The 11350-nt window shown below is 45.0% G+C and overlaps 1 long non-coding RNA gene across 2 annotated transcripts; it reads left to right on the forward strand.

The window, feature by feature from the left end:
* The first annotated feature begins 8460 nt into the window (after positions 1 to 8460).
* On the forward strand, positions 8461 to 10278 carry LOC144138243 (uncharacterized). Of its 2 annotated transcripts, XR_013315848.1 has the most exons (5): positions 8461 to 8626; positions 9562 to 9692; positions 9771 to 9850; positions 9906 to 9992; positions 10062 to 10278. It is a non-coding gene; the product is annotated as an uncharacterized LOC144138243 (long non-coding RNA). The 2 variants fall into 2 exon arrangements; XR_013315847.1 differs by having other exon boundaries at positions 8467 to 8626; positions 9771 to 9992.
* Positions 10279 to 11350: the final 1072 nt, after the last annotated feature.

The following is an 11350-nucleotide window of genomic DNA, read 5'->3' on the forward strand; positions in this document are numbered from 1 at the left end:
TTCACGTTTCAGCAATGTTGCCAAATGTGGGCCAACGTTGGACCCATTCAAAAACATTCATGCAACGTTTACAAACAACGGATGGGCAACGTTGCCCGTATGCACGTTTTTTCACGTTCCAGCAATGTTACCAAATGTGGGCCAACGTAAAATCAGTGTTGGACGCATCCAACAACATTCACGCAACGTTTAACGCATAGGCAATGTTGCCCACATGCACATTTTCTTGCGTTGCAGCAATGTTGCCAAATGTGGGCCAACGTTGGATACATTCATGTAACGTTTAAAAACAACGCATGAGAAACTGCCATTTACACGCTTTTTTCGCGTTGCAGCAATGTTGCCGAATGTTGGCAAATGTCATATTTATGATGATAAACGATTTCACGTGGAGTTACATAAGCTGCCTAAAAATTCAAATGATCCCGTACAGCACACTTGAATGTTTGCGATATAGTTACAGGATACGTTAATTTCGGGAGTGTGGTTAAAAGTGATCAACGCGTACGTACAGTTTCTACATATTTAGCAATGCTCACGAAAAACCTTCAAATTAACATTGTCTGTGTACATGTTTATCTAGGTTGCCGCAATATTGAGGAATGTTGAATGTATAGCAGCTTTCCATTTATTTATTATGTGAAACACCACACTAACCCAAGTTTTGGAGAAATTAAGTCGCCTATAAAAGTTCAAATGGTTATGCCCAATGGACGTCTTAGCCACAGTTCACTGCAACGTTTTTAGATTAGGTTGGTTTAGAAAATGTTGGTTCACTGTACCATCGCCTCGTGTACTTTAATTACTGTACTTTAGCTGCATATAATACGGCACTTACACGCACACGCACGCACATATATGAAATCCCCATCGTCAGCCTGTCTACTGCAGGACGAGGGCCTCACCCATGCAGGAAAGAAAAGTATTCTTTCCTCCTTGCACGGCACTTGCTTCGCGCCATCTCCGCGACCCCGACCTGCCCCGACATACAACCTCCCCCCCTCCCTCCTCGCCCGCTCCATCGCAAGGGGAAAAAACGTGGCCGAGCTTTCTCTTCTCGCGCAAACCCTGCCGCAGCCCAAAACGAAGAATCTGACGCCCCCGCGCCGGCTCCCTCCTTCGCCGTGAGCACGGCTTTTGAAGCTCCTTTCATGGCGGCCGAGCTCGTGCGGGTCATTCAAAATGCAAAAAGGAAAAGTGCGCCCGTAGCCGAGAGGCAGCACTCGCGCCTTCTTGACTTTGCAACTTCCACTTGTCTTCCGGCACCCTCCCTGCTCAATTTGGCCTCCAACTTGTCCCTCCCATCCTAAAAAAGAACAAATCTCCCAAACTTTTCTCCTCTTTTCGTCCTATTTCATTCACGAGCGTTGCCTCCAAAATTCTCGAATCCATGGCGCTCGCACGCCTCGAATTACAAGTATGCACGAATCTGCAACTTGAACCCTGGGCCGCAGACGGGTTTTCCTCGCCAGCGCAGTGCCATTGGATTCAATTGCCGACCTTGTCTCTGCACTAGAAAACGCGAAGGCTACCAAAAACCGTGGCCTTTGTCGTCCTTTTGAACATTCGCAAAGCCTTCGACCACTTACGCCACGAGGCTATTCACGATGCAGTAAAACGCTGCAAAATTACTCGGCCGTCACCCTCATCTCCCCCGACGTTACAAGACTGGACGAGGCCCGCCACTCCATCGCGCAAGAACCAAACAAGCAATACCCATACGCGTGGGTTGCATCATGCAATGCACCCGCTCGCATCCCAAGCATCAAATTTGGGTGACAAGAATCCTGCCTACTCAGCAGGCTCCGTAACTGGCTCCGTACTGCAGCCTCCGTACCAGTGCTCACCTACAACTGAATGAGAAAATCAACAGTCCCACTTGTTCTTCATCCACATAAGTCAAGCAGCCTAAAATATAGAATCCAATTCGCGAATCAAACATAAAGGCAAACCAGATTTCGCTCAAATTCCAAATCAAATAACTACCCGCTCTTCATTTAAAATATGAGTTACAAACAGGCCAGAAAATATTTTGGAGCTGGAAAGACGGGGATGAGGGGAGATTTGAACTAAGACACACTTTGTGTGGCTGGGGCCCCTATATGTACACCACGCTATGAATGCGAATTCTCAGTGTAAGGAAAAATGTAAATTTGTGGACGTCCTAGTGATATCGCGTAATGATGTTATAACACACTTGCAGTGATATCGCATGGATGTCCACAAGCAGATGATCTTGGGTGAAACATATTGTATGGACATCACATGAATGTCCTGAAATGACATTGGATATTGTGACCATTTGTGGATATCCTATGGACTTTCGTGGTTTGCTGGGTTCAGAGGCAGACCGCAAAAACCCTACATCGATGTGTGATCATTTCTCTCGAAAAACTGCAGAAATGCATTTGGAGAAGTGTCACGCTGAGCGTGTAGCTTCCCCCATGAAATCTAAAAGGAACCGTGAACGTTTGAACGTTTCTCAAAACGAAAGAAACGCGTGGTGCCGGTCCGACGGATGGCGTAGCCAAACTCGGCGGCAGATCCGTTTATTTTAGTCCCTCATTTGTTGGATGATCACACAATATTATCTTAGAGTGGATGCAGCCTCGAATAAAATAATACCGCCATTCCGCGCATCGTGCGTTACAAGCCAGGTGCTGCACCGTTCTAAGACGGTCATATTTTTCAAGATGGCCGCCGGCTGTTCCATGAATGAAATTCGTTTTTATTTCATTTTTTAGTAAGCGGTAAATCTCATCGCCGTTCTTGGTGTTAATGAAAATATACCACAAATATGGCACCTTCGATTGAAGGTTGAGCGCGAACAAAATATTTTTTTGTTCAGGAAAAACTTACAAAAACACTCATTTATTGCTGTATCATTTTGTAAAGCTAAAAAAATACACTAACAGGCTTCGTTTACGTTGGAGAACAGAATTTTAACAGGTCAGGCAGGCAGATTCCCGATCATAGCCAATACTTTCTAGCCTCACTAAGTTATCAGTGTCGTGCGTGAGCTCGCGTCATCCGCAAATTCCCCCGCAATGATCGTGTTGGCAGTGGCATTTCTTTGTGTTGCACATGGGCCCGCGGCGATTTCCTCCACGTGTAAGAAATCGAACTTCCATTATTAGTCACGCAGGCGTAATTATTATAATCATCGAAAAACTACGTCCAATAAATATAAATACAGTCGTCACTCGTTATAACAAAATCGCTTTATTCGAAATATCGCTTCATTCGAAATTTATTCTGGTCCCAACCCAAACGGATGCATTTTAGGCCGCATTACTCGAAGCGCCAGAAGAGCTAATTCCAACATGGCGGGTGTGGGTTATGTGGCGAGCGGAGGCGTCGCCGTGCCGCGGTGACCCAGTGGCGAGTCAGGCTGTCAACATGGCAGGTCAACACAAGCTGGTACTTCGCCGGCGGTTTTCTCGAGCCGGTCATGCTCGATTCGGGTGATCCCCATTTTGGGCAAACGGTCCAAATGCGTGGTAGGGTCATTGAACTTCGTCGCAACACATGGGTCAAGGGCGTGGACACGACGGTGCGCGAACACTGGCAATCGAACCGTAGAATTGGCAGTGTCGCCGACAACGAGGCGCCGAAGAACTCTTGTGTTGCAAACTTCACGGCTGCACAACTCGGGAAAACAATTCCCAGTGATCATGCAATGCCCCTAATGCGAAACCGATCAGTTTTCATGATTGTGCTTTGTACGCCCAATTAGCGGTTAATCTTTTTATTATTACTATTTATTTATTTTTTGAGCTCAACAAACAACCTCCGTCTCGAGCCACGGCATCTGCGGCGCTTTTCAGGGCAAAACTCTCGTTGCCGCTGCCAATTTTTGTGGGCGGCGACCATAGCCTCCTGCATTGCTTGGTCAAATGGTCAAATTGTAGCAGGGGTTGCTCTCGCCCGGCAAGAACATGAAACAGCCACCACAGCTTATTCTGAATAACGTTTTGCTTCAGTGAATACATTATGGTTTGATTCCTCGCAGCTGTGGCGTATAATAAGCTAAACTGGTTTAGCTTTTCTCGAGTGGTTGCTTATATCAATATACCGCTTAATAACGAAATTTTTCGCCGTCTTGCTGACTTCGCTATAACGAGGGATTACTGTATCTGTATTCTACATGTTTCCTCTTAGTTTTACGGAATAGCAAGCTCAGTTTAAGCCAATCTTTGCAGCGCGTTATTTGTTGTCATCAGTAAACATGCAATAACTTAAGTGTGTGTTCCCCCTCGCCCCCTACTTGTTGCTTATCCCTGCTCCATTTATATGTCCCATTTGAACTTCAGCCTTCGTAATATCGCTCAAAAACAGTCACTTTCAAAAGCAATCATGACTTTTCTATACTCGTCGTGCTAGTCGCACTTTTCTTATGGAGTTGATGAACAAATTTTTACTTTTTTACGGTGAGGTGCCCACAATAATTTGAAGATATGACTCAACAACGAAGCACCTTATTTCTATACCCGTTTTTTTTCATTCACTTTTCTTAAAGGTATATACGCATACGACGTATACACGCAAAAATTTCTTGGCGGCGTGCATCTGACACATGAGTTTCTTGAGGACAGATTGGACTTACAATAACTCTAAGCGGCCGCTTTTGTTGGCTATGGACGCGTTTCCGTGAAGTCCAGTCCCCGCGAAATTTGTGAACGTGTGCAATGAAGCGTCGCTGTGCCACACCTAGTAAAAAGCCAATCAACTAGGCACGACAGTCACGCTCTGAAAAATCAATACCTGCATTGTAAATCAACTTAGATCCGTGTAAATGACACCCAAATAATCACGTGTTTTAAAGGGGCACTGACACAAAATTTTGAAGGCGAGATAACGTCGGAGATAGATTGGTGGGAACACATATACATCATCTGCAAAATATCAGCGGCGAATACAGCCTAGAACATATTTAAAATCAGTTTTGAAGTGTGCGAAACGCAACCGAGCAGCCAGCAGAGGACCACGCGCAATTGTAAATAAACAACATCCAAACACGTCACGAGTTTGTGTTTGCCGCTTCCGCACTACCGGCGTTTTACGAGGGCTCGCCCGGCTCGCCGCTCCAATCGGAGGGCCGGAGGGCGGAGCTTCTGCTCTCGAGAACGAACGACCCGATCGTTGGCGGCGGAGGCGCCATGATTTCGTCAGCTAATCGGGCAGCTGGCCGCGACCAAAGTTCTACAGCGATTCCAGGCACTCTGTTTCTATTACTGTTTATTACCATTGGATGCGAAAACGCGCCGGAGGCACGAAAAGCCCACTGAGCTAGCCGCACGGTCGCTGTGCAGGCGGCGGCCACGGCCGCGAAGTGGCCCAGGCCGGCGCAGGTAGCTCGAGTGATAGCTTGTTACCGCTGCACGAAATTGTCCCCAAGTCCCGACCATGGTGGCTTACGTGAGAAAGGAGTTAATGATGCGATGGCGGGTTGCATTAAAAATTGTCATCTGCACCGCTTACGAGAGCGGCACTCGAATATCCGCCGCAGTGCTGAGCCGAACACATCTGTAGGCGGACCTGTAGGCAGACCGGCCGGCTGCTCCCAGCGCGCGTCTTGCCACCCACCGCCTCGAGCGTCGCGCGTCGTTCTTTAGCCGCGGTAGCATTTGCACTCGCAGCGCCTGCGTCACATCCACGGTCGCTTTTTAATTAAGCGCCTCACGAGATCAGTACGTGGGGGCATTCGCAGAAACTGCCGTCGATGCGGATTCGACAGTGCTACGGCGGCTCTGCTCTGTGATATCCCTCCGACGGTCACGTGGTCAGCTTTGTTCACACAAAATCCATCGTTTCGCGGCACTCGCTGAAACCGAAACTGCGACTGGCCGCATTTAAAATCCCTCTCATTAAACAACCGTCGCACGCTGAAACAAATGAGGTTTCTACAGGTTATAAGTAGGTCACTAGCTACTTATCGCAACGAAAAAAACAAGATGCTAAATTTTTGTGTCAGTGCCCCTTTAAGCAGAATTTCACTGATGTACGAAACCAACTTTTCCATTTTGCGAATGCGCTCTTATTGGAACATCCGTGCGCTCAACGGTTCGCACCAGCCCCTGCAGGTCGTGTCGCTCATGCAATTGGTATACCGATTGTCTCATCTTATAGTGTGATTTAGTTATTCTAGAAACCCACCACAGTGGCTGTTGTGCTAGCGCTGAGTCCAAGGATTGAGCCCGAGGACGCGGGCTCGATTGCAGGCCGCGGCAGCCGCTTTGTGTGTGTGTGTGTGTGTGTGTGTGTGTGTGTGTGGAGGCGAGAAGCGGAAATGCCCGTGTGTTCGGGATTTCGCTGCACGTTAATTAGATCCCCAGGTAGTCAAAATTAATCAGGAGCCCTCTACTACGGTGCGCCTCATCGCCTGTGTAGCGTTGGCGCATGAAACCTTATAATCAGTCAGATCAGATATTTTAGGGCGATTTTAACACATCATTAAACTTAAAGAGCAAAATACAACTGCTGAGCACCGATAAAGCCGCGCAGCTTTCACCCTCAACTGTGCGTTGTCACGTATGGCCAACTATCGGGCTGTTTTCGTGAGTCTTTTACAAATGCCACTCGGGTGCGTTTTTGTCCATGTGCATGCCGCATATATCCAGGAAACTGACCAAATGCACAGCGCCTGCTAATTAACCCAACGCGCGCGTAAAACGGACGGCGCAGCATTTCGACGTCGTGAGGCACGAATGAGAACTTGGGTTTCATTGCCGTGTGTTATTTTGCAATCATTATTTGCTGAATAAATAAACAAACTGGAATTTCAACAAGAAAATAGCTTTTTATGCCATCGTCAAATGGTATCTACTCCGACTTGGCTTCCTTTACGTTCCATAGCCGCTCACTTCACCATGACATCATACCGAAATTTAACGCGGCCTCTTTACAATGGAGATGTGTTCTTTTGGGAAACGTGCACCATATGGAAAGACAAAGTGATCGGGTATACGCCGTGTTTTTCATTCGAGGTGTTGGCCGTATCTTTAAGAAGTTCGCGCACATTTCTTTCATAACTCCCTGAAAACAGCATCCAGAAATGACTTCCCAACTTTCCTTTCCTATTGTTAAAACATTGCGCGCCTTCCTTTGGTAGTAAACGGTTGCATTATAAAAAGGTAATCGTGCATCGACAAGAAAAATTTCCAGTTCCATTTTGCTAAGTTTTCACAAGCGACTCGCACTGTTAACTTTCTCTCTTAAAGGAGTACTGACACCAAATTTTTGCTTCATGTTTTTGTTCGTTAGGTGTAATAGGTGTAATATTTGGTAAATGTTGCCGTGAATGGGTATTCTAGCGATTGCGCGATTACAGTGGCGACCTTCGGAAGCCTATTTATGGCCCCTTTAAAGCATGCATGGCCGGGTTGTTTTATGTTGCCGCCTGTATATCCTTAAACAAAAATAATCTAGATAGAAGGCTCAAACATTGCCTTGTTGCTGGATCCTCATAATTGCTCGAAAAAATTAATTTACTGGAGAAATTTTATATGCAAGCTATATAAATTTCTGTGCATCATATGGGTGTGCGAGCCGTATACATGTCGCCAGCTAATTACAATCGTGTGTTTTCCCTTCATATATACATTGCCGCAGTAATTACGGTTGATTTATGAAATAGATTAAAGCCCAAAGTTCATGTACTTTAAATTGCCCCCTTCTTGTGACATTTAGTCACTGTTATAGCCCCTCTGATCAGCGAACGTTCCAACTAGTCCACACCTTGCACCTTTGTTTGAAATAGACAACATGTAGTGGGCTGTTTTATATTTCAACTTCCCCATAGACATTTCACCTACCTCGAGCGCCAAAGTCAGAGCACCATGATATTGTAACATATATGAAACAATAAAACAAAACAAAGACCTAACCCTGGTGTGACACCCATTTTCCAGGAGATACTGCCTGTACGAAAGCTCATTGGCCTATTTCAAGGATCTTTTCTCATTATACAAACGAACCTTCCAAGTAACCTGAAAATTTTTGCTCTTGTTCCCTTCCAATAGCATTGCACACACTATCTTCAGATTTTTCCTGGTGTAATTTTTATTCGTAAGAGGTTCCAATGCATCGAACACTTGTCGCGTTCTGCTTGGCGCGAAACGAAATACAGCAGGGCGCCAGGCGTTCTCGGAACCCCGCCTTTTTCCGAGACTTCAGCTGGGAATCAGGCACGCTGTCTCGCGCATTCCTTTCTTCCTGCATGCCTTATTTTTTGTTTTCGTCGACGCTCCGTCCCGTCCCGTCCCTTCTGTGTGTCGCGAAGGAAGTTTCAGCAGCCGAGCGCGAAGGTGGGGATGGCCGAAAAAAAAAAAAAAAAGACCGAAAGAAAAGGCTTTCGTCCTTGGCCAGCGTCCTACCCTCCTCTCACACGCGCACACGTGCGCGCCCCTCGCAGAGGGGTGCTCCCCTCATGCTCCTTTGCGACTGGCAGCCGGCGGTGGGTTGGGAAGAGTAGACGAAATGCGCGCGCTTTTTTCAGAAAGGAGCAGCCATAGTGACAATCAAACGGAATGCAGAAGGAACCATGTCATACGAAATATTGTTGTGTGGCCGCATGTTACGGCGAATATTTGCGGGCCGGAAAGTTCATAGCAACCGACCAGTGAAGGTAAGCGCTCGATTTTCTGAGCTCGCCTCGTTCTTTCGAATGCTGTTTACTTCGTAAAAGAGCGGGAACAAGATTGCCCTCCCGTTTCTAACTTCTAAGCATATCCTTGCTTTTGTGAATGCGTACGGTTGTAAAAGGGGAACACGTATTCACTTAAATTTTATGGAAAGAGTATAATGAGAAATCAGGTGGGCGCTCAGTAGTAGATTTTTTGTTATGATGCTGAAATCGAGTGTATATATGTTCTGCAAGAACCTTGATATGTACGATTGGCTTTTAATTTACTTCTCGCCGCAGCTGCTCACGAACGCGAAAAATACAACTAATAAATATAACTTTGTTATGTTTAATTTCACGCGAGTTTCGGCGGCATGCTGTAACGGAACACAATTCAGCGTTGCATATGCGAACCATCTTACGATGTAAAACAACGCCTGACGTCTTTGTAGTATTCACATATTTTCCATGTGAAAGGCTGGTCTACGTCGGATGCTTATAACTATAAAGAAAATAAATGACAAATAAAAATAAATAAATAAAATGATCAAAAATAACTAAAAATAAGAAAATAAAACAGCTCAAGCCAGTTTTTAGCACATTTTTCGAGAGCAAAAGGTAAAATTAGGCAACCAAGAAAATACACGGTTGTAATTTCATCTAGTTGTACATGTAATGTTTCCCTTCTTTACATTTGCCTGTTTACTCATTTTTGTTCGTTGCGTTTTTATGTTTATGGCCATTGAGGTAATTATCGTCCTCTTTCAATGATTGCCGACGTACCACGTCGTCATCAGTTGGTCGGCTTCTCTTGTTAATTGAAAATTCTCTGGCAAGCTGTCTGATCGAAGACTTTTCATTTAATTACTCAATGGCCTGGAAAGAAAGCTGTAAGGTATTTTATATAATTCAGTATTTTGTCCTTTTCTGTTTTCCAGGGATGCTTGAGAAACCAACTCAAGCGATGTGCGTCATAAAGTTGGCACGGCCGGCCATTAGAAAAAGTTAAACAAGCAAGACAAAGTGAAAAGTGAAGAGGCCTGTTTTGCTATAATATTCCTTCCTAAAGGTAAGGTTTTCTCTATTAGCTAAAATTTGCTTCACTTCAGTTTTCTGAACCACTTCTATACACTCTGTTTTGTTTCAGAAATACCTTATGATTTACCAGCACCACAACATTGACACACGAATAAGCTCATCTGGCAGCAAGCGTCATCCAAACTGCAGGTGAGCTTCTGAGCACCCTGTGTGTTAGAGCAATGCCATTTTGTTTGTTTTCCAGGAATGGCAGTCAAACCTCATTTGAAGTGCCAGTACAAGAAAATTGATGAGGCCATATTGTATGCCAAAAGTCCTGGTGTTCTGAGAGGTGAGACATTGTCTATGGTGTAACAACTTTGCAACTTCTCCTAAACTACAGCTTTTTTTCATTTCGCAGAAGCGTGGCAGTAACAACCCCATGTTACTGGGTTCATGGCCGTCAAGTATGTCATCAAACTGACTTGTCAAGGCAGAAGAACAAGCAAGCCCAGGAGGAGAAAAACGAAGACAACGGCTGAAACAGCGTACTTGCGAAATTCAATTGCTTTAACACAATACGTATTCGGATCGATTGTTAATGGTAAAATAAAACGCACATGTTCTTTCATCTTAAAGAGTGTCAGTGTTGTTATTTACGCTAGCTGGCATGTTCCTTGCTTTAAAATTCCGCCATTTCTTAGTTTGTTATTTTGCCCGACTGCCTTAATTGTGTGTGTTGGTCAGTGTAGGGATCAAATGTATGAACATGCAGTCTAAAATGCCAGTTTATACCTTTCAGGAGTTTATGAGGACGAGGTTTGAAGTGCTCGCTTATCATGCAGTCAACAATCGTCTGTCTAGGAAAAAGTTAACTTATAATATTTTCATCTAGTTATTGTTGCATGTATATTAGATACATGTAACTGTAAGTTACCTGTACATTGCTGCAATATCATCGCTTCGTAAGAGAAACATTGCTTGAACGTCATATCAACAGTGCGCGGATGCGGCCCTCGTGGGGAAAAAACGTATCTTTAAAGTCGCGGTAACGTTGTAGGAAGCATAGCTTGAACATGATAGCGACGTTTTCTAAATGTTACCCGCACGTTGGAAAAATATAGCTGGAAAGTTACCGCAAAATTGTAGGAATGTTATTGCAACTTCATAAAAACATTGCTTGAACGTTGCAGCAACGTTCTTTGTATGCTAACTTCATGTTAAAAGTGTGGATCTAAAGTTGCTGCAAGATTGTAGCAATGTTATCACAACGTCCGAATGGTACAGGGATATGCTTAAATGTGGTATGCACGTTGCGAAAATGTAGCTGAAAAGTTGCTGCAATGTCATCAGAAAACGTCTCATAACGTTGTTCAAATGTGTCCCGCACGTGGCTGGAAGGTTGGTCCAAGAGTGTAGCAACGTTGACGAACGTCAGAAGCAACGTTATCCAAACATTAAAACAACACCCTTAAAACGTTGCCCCCATGTTGGAGCAATGCTAATATCATGTTGACGCAATGTTTCTGGGAAACATTGCACTAACGTTAAAAAAAGCGGACATTAGCCACGTTTTGGCAACGTTAAGGGGAAACGTTGTGGAAATGTTCGGGCAACATTCTGTGCTACTAGGGACGCGAGCGAGGAGAGGGCAAATTGCAGGACACACCCTTGCTCCTGACATTTGAACTGCGCATGGTTTTGTATTTC

Source organism: Haemaphysalis longicornis, unplaced genomic scaffold (genome assembly GCF_048455015.1).
Source record: "Haemaphysalis longicornis isolate Haplotype H1 unplaced genomic scaffold, Haemaphysalis longicornis Haplotype H1 scaffold_5, whole genome shotgun sequence".
NCBI classification, from domain to species: domain Eukaryota; kingdom Metazoa; phylum Arthropoda; class Arachnida; order Ixodida; family Ixodidae; genus Haemaphysalis; species Haemaphysalis longicornis.